Source organism: Triturus cristatus, chromosome 8 (assembly GCF_964204655.1).
Source record: "Triturus cristatus chromosome 8, aTriCri1.1, whole genome shotgun sequence".
NCBI lineage: Eukaryota > Metazoa > Chordata > Amphibia > Caudata > Salamandridae > Triturus > Triturus cristatus.
The window spans coordinates 983799922-983815017 of record NC_140591.1 but is presented as its reverse complement, the minus strand read 5'-3'; positions in this window follow the sequence as shown (position 1 = coordinate 983815017).

Genomic DNA, 15096 nt, shown 5'->3' with positions numbered 1-15096 from the left:
CTCTTAAGGACGGCCTTACCCCAAGCTGTGCCCGTCTCGAGCTTTGAGCGGGCTCCATGTTTGCTAAGCCCCCTGAGGTCCTTGGATGAACGCATGGCTAAGCAGCAGCAGGGCGCTCGAGCACGTCACTGTCTCTTGGAGGTGTCAATTATCGCTGAACAGGAAGGGGGGGGGCTCATGAATTGAAAAGAATACGCGATCAAAGCGGCCGTGCGGTCGCAAAAGTGAAAGTAAGCGCGGCGCGCGCGCCCGCGCACATGCACTGTACCTCTAGGCTGGCCTGGTAGCACTTTTTGGAGCCCACATATAAAATGTCTCTTCGAGCCTTTGGCTCGCGAGACCTAAAAAGGAAGAATGAGGAGAAATAAAGATATTTCTCCTCGTTGTGCCTCTATTACGTTTCCCCTGGGGAGGCGTATGTTTTTAACGCTGCCTCAGATTTACGATTTCTCATAAATCTGGGGCAGTGTCAAATAGCCATGGATTCTGCCGTGAACGCCCTTGACAACACCTATTGCTAGCCCCTTTAACGCAGAAAACTGCGTTACAGGGAACAATATGTATGAGGCTGCATGAATCCAAATAAAGGGACTTAGTGCTGCCTCGTAAATATGGAGCAGGCGCCTGTGCCACGGAACGCCACAAAAAAGTGATGTTCCTGTGTCGCAAGGGGCCTCTCTATATTTTTCCTCCAGTCTTTCATTATATATTCCTAACGTTGCTGAAAAGTGTTTGTTTGGGTAGATATACATTCTTATTAGGAAAGTCAGCCTTTACTAGTGCTTTATAACAAATGAAGTGTATGTGAGAGAGGGGCTATGGAGAGATGAGGAGTACTTTTGCCTGGTGGTAGTGAGGGAATCTTAGGAGGAGGTCATGGGGGGGGCAGGGGGGAGAGGGGTGCGGGTGCCAACAGCTCTAAAGCCGGACCTGGTTAGAGCCAAATCTGGCCACTACAGTCGTCCTTAGGACGTCTCACTTACAAAAACGAAAAAGTTATTGGCTGGAATGATTGAATCACTTTCAGGCATTATTGCGCCCTTCTCGGACAACGTTCCAGTACATCATTTTATAAACAATTGAAAATATCGTGATCAACATATTATAAGCTCGTAACAAAGAGCAATTATTCTTAGCCACTTGCGTTAATATTAGCCCCCTCACTAGTTCTCATGTTATCGACCTCACAGGAATGTGAGCCAATCTAAGCCTGTCCTGCTTAAATCGTAACACCTCCACATCACAATGTCACAAACACACACATCACTTTAACCCACTGAGCTGCCTCGCCAGTCCTTTCCTGATCTGAGAGCTGCAAAGGGGCGGAATGTCTGATGCCGCACGGTGCTATATTTACCAGCCTGCTGCATTGCACCAGATTGCTGTTTTGACTTTGTTTCAGGGTGATTTAATTTTAGAGCTTCCGCGGGATTGGAAAGCTGATAAATTCCCGCAAACGGAGTTTTGGAAATGTTTTCAGTGAATAAATAGATATGAACGTGTGCAGAAAACGTGCGGATGTGGCCGTTGGCTCCCAGAATTCACTATATAACTTTACCTACTATTTGCTTGTTGACTGAGAGCAACAACTTCAAGTCTCAGAACGCGTTACGCTGTTACACGAGCGAGCAGGACAGGATTACACATGCGGCGGGCGCTCTCTTAAGGACGGCCTTACCCCAAGCTGTGCCCGTCTCGAGCTTTGAGCGGGCTCCAGGTTTGCTAAGCCCCCTGAGGTCCTTGGATGGGTGCTATATTTACCAGCCTGCTGCATTGCACCAGATTGCTGTTTTGACTTTGTTTCAGGGTGATTTAATTTTAGAGATTCCGCGGGATTGGAAAGCTGATAAATTCCCGCAAACGGAGTTTTGGAAATGTTTTCAGTGAATAAATAGATATGAACGTGTGCAGAAAACAGGCGGATGTGGCCGTCGGCTCCCAGAATTCACTATATAACTTTACCTACTATTTGCTTGTTGACTGAGAGCAACAACTTCAAGTCTCAGAACGCGTTACGCTGTTACACGAGCGAGCAGGACAGGATTACACATGCGGCGGGCGCTCTCTTAAGGACGGCCTTACCCCAAGCTGTGCCCGTCTCGAGCTTTGAGCGGGCTCCAGGTTTGCTAAGCCCCCTGAGGTCCTTGGATGAACGCATGGCTAAGCAGCAGCAGGGCGCTCGAGCACGTCACTGTCTCTTGGAGGTGTCAATTATCGCTGAACAGGAAGGGGGGGGCTCATGAATTGAAAAGAATACGCGATCAAAGCGGCCGTGCGGCCGCAAAAGTGAAAGTAAGCGCGGCGCGCGCGCCCGCGCACATGCACTGTACCTCTAGGCTGGCCTGGTAGCACTTTTTGGAGCCCACATATAAAATGTCTCTTCGAGCCTTTGGCTCGCGAGACCTAAAAACAAGTGGACATTTCTCTCAGTCCCATTATGTCCACTACTACCCAGGTCTAAATGATCCTGCAAGAACTTGAATATATATCTAGTCCGGGATGGTGCTCCTATGTGTCATCCTATGACGTATAGTGGAGGGCATCTTATTCCAAACATAATAAACACATTCTCATACAGATATATAGAACACTTTTGATGTTCCAGCCCAAGAGTCTGAATAAAAATGTGCTCTGAGGCAGCCCTTAAAAGATGCCATATTTACAACTCAGGAGTGCCACCAAGAATTTCTGGTCTTCATGGCTGAATTGAAAACTAAAGAAAATTATAGAAGTTATTGTCATTTGGATAGTTTTATTAATAAATGATAATGTATTGGTAAAGTTTTTATTTTTTTATATCGTTCTCACAAAGCACTTATTTTGGTCTTATTACCTCATTTTACAAATATGACTGCATACCCTGTCAGACAAAGAAAGCATGTTTTAAGACTATTACCGATAGGACAATCTTTAGAAAAGTGAATGTATCAGTGGTACTGCTCAGCATTTTCATTAAATCAAAGCATCCTTTGATCCTGGATGCATGCTTTCCATGTATGATGGGGCTTGTTTACCTTGCGTTGCCGGTATGTCACTTTATCCATGTTAAAAGTCACGCTTCGACGAGGCGAGGGGCTTGTAAATAAGCCCCGATGCTCCTTAGTGGCTATTATTTCCCACAAGGTTTTGCATCAACCTTTAGCTATTAAAGAAGTCTATGCAAACTAGATTCGCTTGGAATTCCATGTAGTTGGAGGGCAATGCAATACATTAGCAATCCATCTATGCAGGGCACGAGACAAAAATAAAAGGAGGACTAACAAAGTTAGGCAGTATGCAAGTGATATCATGACACAACATCACGGTGCTTGACATCGCACGAGGCATCACAGGAAGTGACCTTGCACAGGAAGGGACATCACAAAAGTGACATCAAATATTAATATTTCACCCATATGTTTAGCAAAATGAGTATATTTAAGCGCATTATGAGATTTGACAAATTAGATTTTGCATCGGGGTTGTGCTAAAAAAGTGAGCAACACCGGATGCAAAAACTGGACCTGAACTAATTTGTTTTTTAAACTCGCCCTGCCACAAGGAATTGGGCAACACGGAGAAACATGGCAGTAGATCTGTTCTGCTTAATTGGTTGCAAAGTCTGCATTTTAAAAATTTCTTATGAGGTTAAGGCACCTGCTGCGAAGTTCTTTGTGTGCTAAGCAAATAAAAGGGAATAATAATAAGGGTTAAAAACCTCTGGAGTTCTCAATCAATCCTTTATTCGATTTTGTATAAAAATCATAAAAGTACAGATAAAAGGAAATACATCATATGCAAAAACTGCATGTAGAAGAATAAGCCATTGGATTGTGAACGGTTCTAAAAATGCAAAAGAGAGAGTAGCAGTACACTGTAATGGGACAACATTACTCGCCGGTTACAAAAAAGCAGCCATTAACAAAAACATCAATAAGTCCGCTGTGTTGAAGAATGCGATAATGAACCCTTTATAAGTGATTGAGCATAAAACATATTTTTTTTTTCCAAACAAAGCCACTGAGGGACGGAGGTCTTTTCGCCAGATCACGAAAATCACTGTACTGGCTTTAAATTTAGACTCCAACCAACGGATGGAAGTTACTTTCTGAATAATTTTCAGGCTTCAACTGGCTGGTGGAGGCACCTGTGGTTTATTCTTAAACCCATATCTGAATAGGAGGCAATTTATAATTTGCAGGGATATTAAAGAAATCTGCATTTGGGCTGCCACCCCCCTCCTGCCTTGAGGAAGACCCACCTTGACGCATTTTACTTTTGCGCAACTCACAGGGTCGAAACGTCGGCGTATTGTATATGTCTACACAACGCTTATGATCACAGTCCTATTTGTCATTGGATCCTGAAGCATATGTGTTAAAATAATGAGGACATGCATATAAAGAATCTTTCTCCCCCCTTTTTCATTGCACTCTCAACTGTTTCTGTATATAGTGTACTGTCTTTATCACCAATCACCACATGTCACTTTTTTCACCACAGTCACATATTTCATATTGCAAATTGAAATTGTAAACTGCGACAGCTATGATTATTTAATTTTTTCTAAATACATTATTGAATTATAATTTTGGTGTGTGTTATATACTTATTTATTTTTCTTTTTGCAAATCATTGATATGTGATAATAGTAAGCTGTTGCTACTGTCCCTAAGTAATTGAGAACCCCGACAGAACCAATTTTTTCTTTAATACGTATACCCAGGTTCTGAGGGACACTGGGTTACCCCTTTACGTTTACCATTGAGAATAAAACATGTCATAATGTGCAAGAGTGAACAAGTGCAATTGTCTCCAAAACCTTGCTTGAATTTCTCACGTTATTCAAGGTCCAATGACCCAATAACTATAAAACAAAATACAGTAATAGCCCTCAAGTATGAACCAATTGTAAAAATCCATTATCATAAAAAATCAGAAGTTCAGAAGAGGGGCGTGGGACGCAAGCAGAAAGTGCACAATTTCATGGGGAAAGTGTCAAGCATAGTAACATAGCCTCACAGTAGACAACTTCTGCAAAAACTCCATGGAGGTCCTGCACTGCGTTAGGTTTGCCTGTTTCAGAAGTGGTAAAATAAATACAGACCTTAATGTAGAATAGTATTTGCCAAAAGGGAAATCACAACAGTGATATAAGATATTAAGATCTCACACATAAGTTTAGTAGGTCTAACATGAGTACATTCAAGCTCATTACGAGATTTAACAAATGAGATTTTGCATCAGGGTTGGGCCAAGAAAAGTGGCACAAAAGTGGGGAATCTGATATCTCAGGAAGTGGGGGTAAGACTGACTCAGGAGTGGCAGAGGATAGACCACATAGGAAGAGTCGAAATAACTTCATCTCCTGGAATATTGCAGGGTTAGCTGCCAAGATAGTGAACCCCCTATGGATTACTTTTGTCAGACAATTTATGATAATTCGTCTGCAGGAAACTTGGTTGACTGAATGTAATTTTCTTCTAGAGGGATATAAGGCATATTTTGTACCAGCAACTGTATCTAACAGAGGGAGACCAAAGGGGGGATTGGTCATTTACGTTGCTGTAGCGCTGACATGCAAAGTTCGTGTTGTATCTTCCGCCAATTTGGGTATTCTTGCACTAACTCTGCAAAGTGGGAATTGTATGGTTGGTCTGATTAATTTTTATAATTCAGTTTCTACATGCTCTGATCAAAATCACATAACTGCTCTGAATAGTTTTATTAATAACTCTATGAGACATACTCTACATAATCTCATGGTTGTAGGTGATTTTAATGTTCATCCCTGCGGCAATCCCTTAGCTACAAGTATTTCTGAGTTGTGCTGTCCAAGAACTCAAGGCATCCATTTTGAGCATTCATTTGAAGGGGAGTTGTTAAATGATATGATTAATGACCTCGACATGACATCAACCATGGCTCTGACGGACCCAAATATACGTTTTGTGGTGCCTACTTTTAAGGGCCATGGGAAGGGGACTTTTATTGACTTTGTGCTGATTACATCTTTTATGCAAAACTTTGTACACTCCTTCCAAATTGTCGAGAGTGAACATAGTGATCATAACCCACTCTTACTTTACTTAACCAGTCCCTCGGTAACGAAACTAGGATCAAACCCCAAACGGGGGATTCTCAGCATGGCTGATGGGAAGCGAAGACTAAGATGGTCTCAAGTAATCCCGGAACTGTTCTACAATGATATAAAATCTGTATGTGCAGATGAAATAGTCATCTGCACACAGGGGGGACATCAACATACAAAGGTTCTAGTGGCTTTCCAGACTGTTATAGATAAGGTTACTGACTTGTTGACAGTACCAGCCAAGAAACAGATAAAAGTGGGCCCAAAATGGTTTGATCAGCAGTGTTCAAAAACAGCAAGAAGTTTGAGGGTTGCTCTTGCTTCTAGACCCAGAGTGCAAGCTGACGTAACAACTTGTCGTAGGGATTATATAATAGCATTAGCTACAAGTAAGGAAGTTTTAAGGGATGAGGCCTGGAATGAGTTATTGGACCCTGAAACCCTCAAGGACAGCTCAAAGTTCTGGGGTATATTAAAAAAAACATTTCTTGCCCAGGAGATAGGAGCAGGTCTTGAATGTTATATAACGAAGGAGGAATGGGAGGCCCATTTTGAGCAGATGTATGCCTGCCCCTATGAAGAGGATGATAGATTTGTATTTGGTTTTAACATTAAGAAGCTCATGTTTAGGAGGGGTGAAATAATGGAAGGTATTGTAGGCTTAACAGCCGGGAAAGCTCCTGGTCCCGATGGGATCCCTCCCGATCTATTCAAGACTGACCCCTCTTTCTGGGCACCAATTTTGGAATCGGTTTTTAAAGCCACAGTTCAACTAGGTTGCCCTCAGTCTTGGGGGACTTCAACTATAATACCTGTCTTTAAAAAAGCGGACAAAAGCAGTCCACACTGCTACAGACCTATTTCACTCCTAGACTCCATGGTGAAAGTAATGGGTAGGGTCCTCCTGCAAAGGCTCACCTCTTGGGTAGAGGAAAATAATATCATGCCCAACTCGCCAGTATGGGTTTTGTAGAGGCCGATCCACAACCACTCAATGTCTGAACTTATACTTGATTTTAAGTAAATATACAGTGGTATATAAGGGGACTGTCCACCTAGCCTTCATGGACTTGTCCTCAGCTTTTGACTGTGTGAACAGGAAGAAGCTCTGGCAGTCTATGAGGGCAAAGGGGGTTGATGGAGGCATTGTGGATTTTTTAGAAGATCTACATAGATCCACCAGAGCAAATGTTAGATTTTCTCAGGATCTGAGCGTGACGAAGGACTTTAAAATCAAAAGGGGAGTCCGACAAGGTTGTATACTGGCCCCCTTTTTGTTTAATTTTTATATTAATGACTTAGATAGTTTTTTGCAGGAAGTAGGGGCCGATTGTTCCAGAGTGGGCCGCCGGGGTATCCCGGTCCTACTATATGCGGATGATGCGGTCCTTATATCTAAGACTGAAAGAGGTCTCCAAGCACTCTTAACTGCTTTTAAATCTTTTATGTCAGACAGGGATCTCACAATAAATAACTCCAAATCATTCATTATGCAGGTAGGCCAAATCCCAAAAAAGAATTTTGAATTTAATGTGGGCAATGAAAAGATTCCCATCTCTAGCACGTTCTCCTATCTCGGTATCCTTTTTGACAATAAACTGAATTGGGGCCCGTACATTTTGAAAAATAAAGGGGACTTTACTAGGGTGAACGCAGCTATCTTTAATTTTACCTCGAAACTGGGGAAAAAGCCTACTGGTGCAATGTTGCAATTATATAATGCCAAATCAGTGGCTATGGCATCTTTTGGAAGTGAAATTTGGGGGTATAGCTCGGGTGAGCGGTTACAAATTGTGGAGAATACTTTCCTGAAACGCTTACTGTGTCTCCCACAAGGTACATCTAATTTAGCTGTTCATGAGGAGTTGGGGGTACAGTATATCAACGATATTTTCTCCCTGCGACCATTGATTTGCTGGTTAAAACTATGGTTAAACCCAGATATTCCCCTAACGCACATGATCTTAAAAGATTGCTTGTCTATGGATAACTCATCTGCTGTACCCTGGCTGAAATATATCAGGAAAGGTTTTTTAAGCTTAGGGTGGGGTGAGCTATTCGAAACTACTGAATGTATTATTAAGGGGGATGTGGAGGCAATAAAAACAGCCTTCATGATGGACAGGAAAATGATGAGGGAAGCTAAGGAGGCACAGAAATCAAGCGTCAGGACTTTTCTTATGTTAAAAACAACTCCACACACTGAGCCTTACCTAATGGGATCTCTGTCTTCTCATGAGAAATTTTTATTAACTAGATTTCAAATGAATTTATTTCATCATTTGCTTGTCAGACCATATATTTCCTTTTTTGATATGTAAATTTTACAAATTTCCCCGCAAACGCTATCTGGTCCCACTTTTAAAGAAACTTGATTTTTATCAGATCAGACCTGCCATGATGTATTTACAACTACTATGTAGTGATAGTATTCTTTTTGTATTAGAGTTTTTAAAGTCGGCTGTTAAATATAGAAAATGCCTGGATTTATAAGTATGCACCGCCTAAAATTCCTGCTAACTCAGCACTGAGTTATCATAATGATGAACTTATTCCCAATATTAACTCTTATTGTGTCATACTTGTGTGTACTTTTATGGTTTGTTTTAACAAAACCGAAATAAAGTTTTTATTATTATTATTATTATTAAGTGGCACAGCCTCGATGCAAAATCTGGGCCTGAATTAATTTTGTTTTTTAAACTCTGCCAAAAGGAATATGCCAATAAAGAGGAACAGGGCAGTGGGTCTGTTCTGCTTTATTGGTTGCAAAGTCTGCATTTTAAAATACCTTATGGGGTTAAGGCTCCTGCTGCAGAGATCTTTGAGTGCCCAGTAAATCTCAGGGAATAAAAATTAATGGAACATAACTCTGGAATTTACAGTTTTGCTGAAGAGATCTCTGTTTTGTCTAGTCCAAGATTTGAATCAAAGTAGTACAGCAAGTTATTGTGTCTCCTGCAATGCACATCATGTAACATGCAAATCATAGATTTTATTTTATACAGATAGGTAAGTGGGTTGCTGCTTTTTTCACAGACATCCTTTTGTCAGTTCCAGTTCATAAATTGTAATCCTTCTAATATAGCACAGTGAGCTATGAAGGGTTTGTAGATACTACACTGTGTAAACCTCACTGTCTTATGTAACACCTCCTGTACATTGATTTATACACATAAATGATTTATAGTCAATGTGTAATGTGTATGCTACGTAAAGCACTCTCCCTCTCTGCATTGGGATGAACAGCACTAATAAAGAAATACAACAGTGGTATTTAAATTGCTATTTGTGTAAATACTGGGACAGACCAACACATTCTTGCAGCGCATGCATTTCTCTTATACACAGGGACTTAACAAAGTCAAAAGTATGCCTCTCTTAAGTACATGTCAAATAATAACAATCTGTGTGCCTTTGTTTCCCCTGCCTTGCATTTGCAACTAAGTGTGATGCTCCAGACCACACCCTGTCAGGATCATATTGGAACACAATGAGGCCTGAAAGCCCCTCAACTTTGGCCTTTATCTTAATCCAAGCTGGAGGAGGAAATCAGAAAGCCACCTCCCTCTCTGTCTGCATGTTGCTGCTGGGAATGGAAAACAGACAACGTGCCAGTGCTACTGAATGAGTCCAGGTGTCAGTAAATTACATCGGGATATGATCAGCATATTTCAGTTGGGTCCAACTTATTGGCAGGGTGGATGGCGTCTACCCTGTGAAAATAGTGGGTGGATGCCGTCCACGCGCATGTACCCTCGTCTAATCCTGTGAAAATAGTGGTTACCCTCGCCTTGTGCCTTGCATCTGTGTATTCAGAGTATGAAGTCCCCCTGCGCCACAGGGGCTGCACAGGCATGCGTTTCGCCTCTGATGTTGGTTAGTTTTAATCAACACCCTTTATTGAATATCGAGACTGGTATAGCCAAAAAGATTGTTTACAATATTGAAATTAACGTTTTATTCTACATTGTCTTTGGCTAAGGCAATAATAATGCGGTTGGTAAGTACCATTAATTCATGCTCTGGTTGGAGTTCAATATCTCATACTTGTTAATTTCATTCGCAAACACTGCATATTCTTCATATTTCCACCGTTATCCTTCACAAAATAGTCTTGAAACAAGTTCATGAAGGCTATAAATACCTTTTCGAGTCTGAAGAATTTCTCTTCACCTTTGTGAAACAGAACCATTGCTAAGCAACTCAGTTTATAAAGATGCATGAACTCACAGTGCCTCTTATGATGCTGCTTCCTTAATCCTGGCTCCATGTATTGAGCATTAAAATGTGCTGTATGGCTTCAACGTCACACGAAGATGAATCGTAAACACTGCTTTCAGCACTATAAAATGCAGGACTAACCAGAAAAACATCCAATGCAGCTGTTGTTAAGGTTTCAGAAAAAGACATTTATATGGCCAGCATCCCTATTCATAGTCGTCCTCTCATGAGTGTGAGGATATGAAAAGCAGCTGGCCAATGGAAAACCTGAATCTGGTGCTCGGCTCTCACAAAGAATATTATGAAATAAAGGATGCAGGCAACAGATCAGCCTGATAGACTTTGTTACTTTCAGTCTGGGAGCGTCCAGTAAACCCCTTTTACTTGAAATAAGGTGAGATCTAGGCCATTTGTAGTTGAATTTGGAATGTACTAAATGAGGCAATCAAAAACACAAATGGCATCAAGTAATTGCAATGAAAACATCCAATAGTCATTTCAGATAAAAGATCTCTACTCCACAACTCAATTTTGAAGTTGATGTCAATTCTTAAACCATGGGATCTTTCAAATGAGAAGTCACAAATGGGAGTCAATGGGAAACTGGGAGACCAATTTGTCAATTCAAAAAGATGGGCCTCAGCAAATCATCAGGTTCCTTTCTATCAGTTTTGTTCGATAGCAACTGGACAATATTCACTTGATTTCAAATGGGAAAATAATTTAAAAGCAGTAGTAGAAAGACAAATCAGCGACAGAGAATGGCTTCATTAGGCAACTGTTGGGACTCCCAAAAAGTACTCCCTTAATCCCACTTAGGATAGACCTGGGAATTGGCCCTATTGCCGATCTAATTGCCGTCCGTCTCCTTCTCTACATGCGCCGTCTCTGGAGCACGGCGGAGTTAGCTCCTTATAGAGAGGAATTGAAAGATGTTATGTCTACTCAGAGTGCAGGGAAACTCCCCTGGTTGTCCTATATTAGGAACTTAAGCTACGCTTTGGGGAGGGCTAAATTTGTGGTTAACACCTGAAGATAGTTGCCCTTTGATTTCTAAAAAGTCACTAACTATTGCTTTCAAAGAATATAAATTGGCCCATATTCTACAGAGCACAGACTCATCTTCCTTGACTTCCAGATTCCTTAAGATTAAAGATCAATATAAGCTAGAGTCGGTTTTAGACAGTATCCAACCCCTAATGGCCAAGAAGTTATTTCTACAATTCAGACACGGGACACTCCCGTTGCGTGCATTCATGAATAAATGGAAAGGAGCCAATAAACAAGATTGTCCTGGGTGCTCCCTAATAGAAGAAACCGAACTCCATGTTATACTCTTTTGTCCTGCATATAAGAAGACAAGGTCTAAGTGGGTTCTTCAGTTCTGTAGGAACATGGGGATACGTAACTACATCGAGGTTTTCAGACTACTTAAGAATGATATGCACCCACTAATTGTAGCTGTTACCTCCAAATTCTTATTTGCGATGTTGTGTATTCGTAGAGGCACCATAAAGGCTAATCAGTTGGCTAGTAATGTAACCATGGCCCCCGGCTAGATATACTATGGCCCAAATAACCACATCTTCTCTACTCAGGGAAATTACTCGAAATCTCTGTATAATCATTTGTTCTTAAATGTTCTTAACCCTTAAATTATCCTCTTTTTTTTTTTTGGTATCGATTTTAAGTCTTTTTATTGTCTTAAATGATTGTTTTGGCTTTTGGTAATCTTTATAGAATTCTAGAATAATAGCTCATTTGGCATTATCCATATTTTGTACAAATAGTTATACGTTTTTTAACTGAAGTTTTATATCTTTTGTAGTATTGTGCAGTAGCGGTCCGTGGAGGGAGTTCGGTGGGGCAGAGAGGCGGGGCGGGGGAGGGGCAGGGTGGGGAAATGTAAACACCGGAATATGGATGAACGGTGTTTACATCCTGCCCCTCCCCCGCCCCGCCTCTCTGCCCCACCGAACTCCCTCCACGGACCGCTACTGGTATTATGCAATGTCCTGATAACTTGTGCTTTTATGGCTGTAAAGCCGAAATAAATTTGTTTGACTGACTGACTGACTGACAAATCTATAAGTAGCTTAAGGCCTTATTTAGAGTTTGATAGATAGGATCCTTCATCAAAAACATGACAGATATCCTGCCCGCCATAGTGTAAGTGCATTATATCTTATGGCACTTGTAATATGGCGGACTGGATAGTCGTCACATTTGTGACAGACTATCTGATCTAGAAAACCCTAAATCAAGCACTTAGTTTAGTATATCATATAAAGGCTTTAGTGAGGGTATTTTTGTTAAAAATATGTTTTTGTTGTTTTTAAACCTCATTCTTCCACCAATTTCCATTCCCTTATCACTTTGTTAGATTAATTGTCTGCATATTCGGACGCATGAGAGGGGTGTGTGAGTGAAAAGGCAGAAAAAGTTTCCCAAAAATGACTAACACTATTCGATTAATTCTAATGGTTTAGTACATAGATCAAGTAGCACATTTTGGAATGTGACAAACCTAAGAACATCCTCAATACAAATCACAATTCTGCAGGAATTGCTTTGAATTGCACGGTCTGTATAATCCCCATGCCCCTACTGAGACTGTGATAGCTGAAGCAGCTCTGATTTAGTTAATTAGTTATTTAATTATTACATGAATCACACTTCATTTACTTGTAGGCAGAAGGCATAAAAGTGGCTTCAAACGGCCTGGTTCAAGATTTTTTATTTTCCAATACAGCACTTAATACAGATACAGGATCATTACAGCGTGTAAAATAAGTATTAGCACCCTATTTGCAATTATTAGTAGAAGGTTAGTGCATATTGCCAATACTCTTGGGTTTGCATCAAAAATTAACACTGGCTTGCAGCTGGTGCTAACTGAATGAAAAAAACTGTGTGAAAAAGCCATAAAAAGAAGGACAAACCTCCTTGGTAAAACGAATATTTCTTGATGGGAGAGTTCGGAAGCAACGCACCAAACCTAATCGGAGGCAGAATAGAGAAACAGTCGAGCACAATCTCTCAGGCTGAAAAATCCAACTAGGAAACCCAGTTGTAAAAAAGGGAGCACAAATTGGGGCAAAAAGTATCTAAGGTGGAATCAAACGCATTATAATGCCTCTTTCACAGAACCAAGCTGTCTCATACATGGATAATCAGGAAATTACTTCACCGGAAAATGGTTGAACAACATCGTGGTCCGGGAAGATCTGGGATAACAACAGGCCCATCTTATTTCAGAATTATCTTAACCTTAACCACGCCCACTGTCACAGGAAAATGGCATTCTTCTTGTATATGGCAGGCGCATCAAATGCCCCACATTCTGCCCTTGATACACATGGCATCTCTGATTCTCCAGGCCCTTATTTACTGTCTTCTGAACTCTCAGCCCAACACCCTAGATCGCACACTTAGCAGCAATCCACAAGCAGCAACCCTCCAGCAGCACTACCATAAGCATGTATTTGTATTTTTGTATTTGTAATTAGATTTATAAGGCGCGCAGCTACCCACAGGGGTCTCCCGGCGCCAATAGAATAGAGATTACGCATAGAGTTGTTAATGGGAGAAGAGCCAGGTTTTGAGGTCTTTGCGGAATTTTAACAAAGATGGTTCATGTTTAAGCATGTCAACGCTGATTCCATGGTACTAAGCGAAGCCAATTGGAAATGTGTTGTAATCTATGTTGAGAACTTCACTATGTCATGGAATGTAGTGAGGCAAGGGATTCCATGAATCACTCATTCCAGAGCTGGACATCCTGCCGGACAGTTGGTGCTGTGTTGTTTCGCTGAATGTACCTGATTAAACATTTAATCATATATTTCGGCGTAAAGAAGACTTCGTTTCTACAAAATGCTTCCTGCACACCGAGCATGCTGCCTTCACATCTGTTGGTGAAGAACTAGATGACTATGTCACTGCCTCAATGAAACCAGGGCTGCTCTCCAGTGTGTTACTTCTGCTGATGTAACAAGCACTGATCTCCGCATGCGTGCTACTAGTATAATGAGTTCAAATACTATTTGCCTATATTTTAACACTAGCTCATGGGTCTAAATGACCCTCAGTGTTAGCTTATTAATATTGCTAACAGCTGGCTGGGAAAAACCAGGTAGAAGGTACAATATCAAAACACAAATTATTAATCACCTTCATATGACTGACTTTAACTTAACAGATATTTGGTCCGATATGCATAAGGAGACGGAGTGCTCCACTTTTTTTCAAGCAGGGATAATTATCCAGATCAGAATAAATTTTTTAAGAAGCTTTGGTCCTATAGACTTTACAAATGTAAGCATATTATGATTATCTGATAGTTTTACTTTGCTTGTAGATAGAACCACAAACAATATAGCTAATTAAGCCACTGCAGGATTAAAAAAAACTCCATGGTCCATCTAAACAAGGCAATCCAAGAACCACTAGTGCTGTAAAACCTTTGCAAACTGATCATATCGAAGCATAACCAACTACAAAACAAGGCATGCACAATATTGACGTTCTGCAAGCAATAATTTGTCAGGTTAACCAAAATGGCAACTTTGCTTGAGTATAATGTTAACGTTAAAATTCACCTGTGAGTGGATTTACTATGTGGCGTGCAATATAACACATGACAAAAATCTTGGAAACACTACACTGACTAGCACAAGCTCACATGATAAGTCTGCCTATGTAATGTTGAGTGCCAAATAGGTAATATAAACTTTATCTACAATATGGTGCTGATATAGTGGTTGGCAACCTCATGAATGCAATATTTTTGTAGATTGATA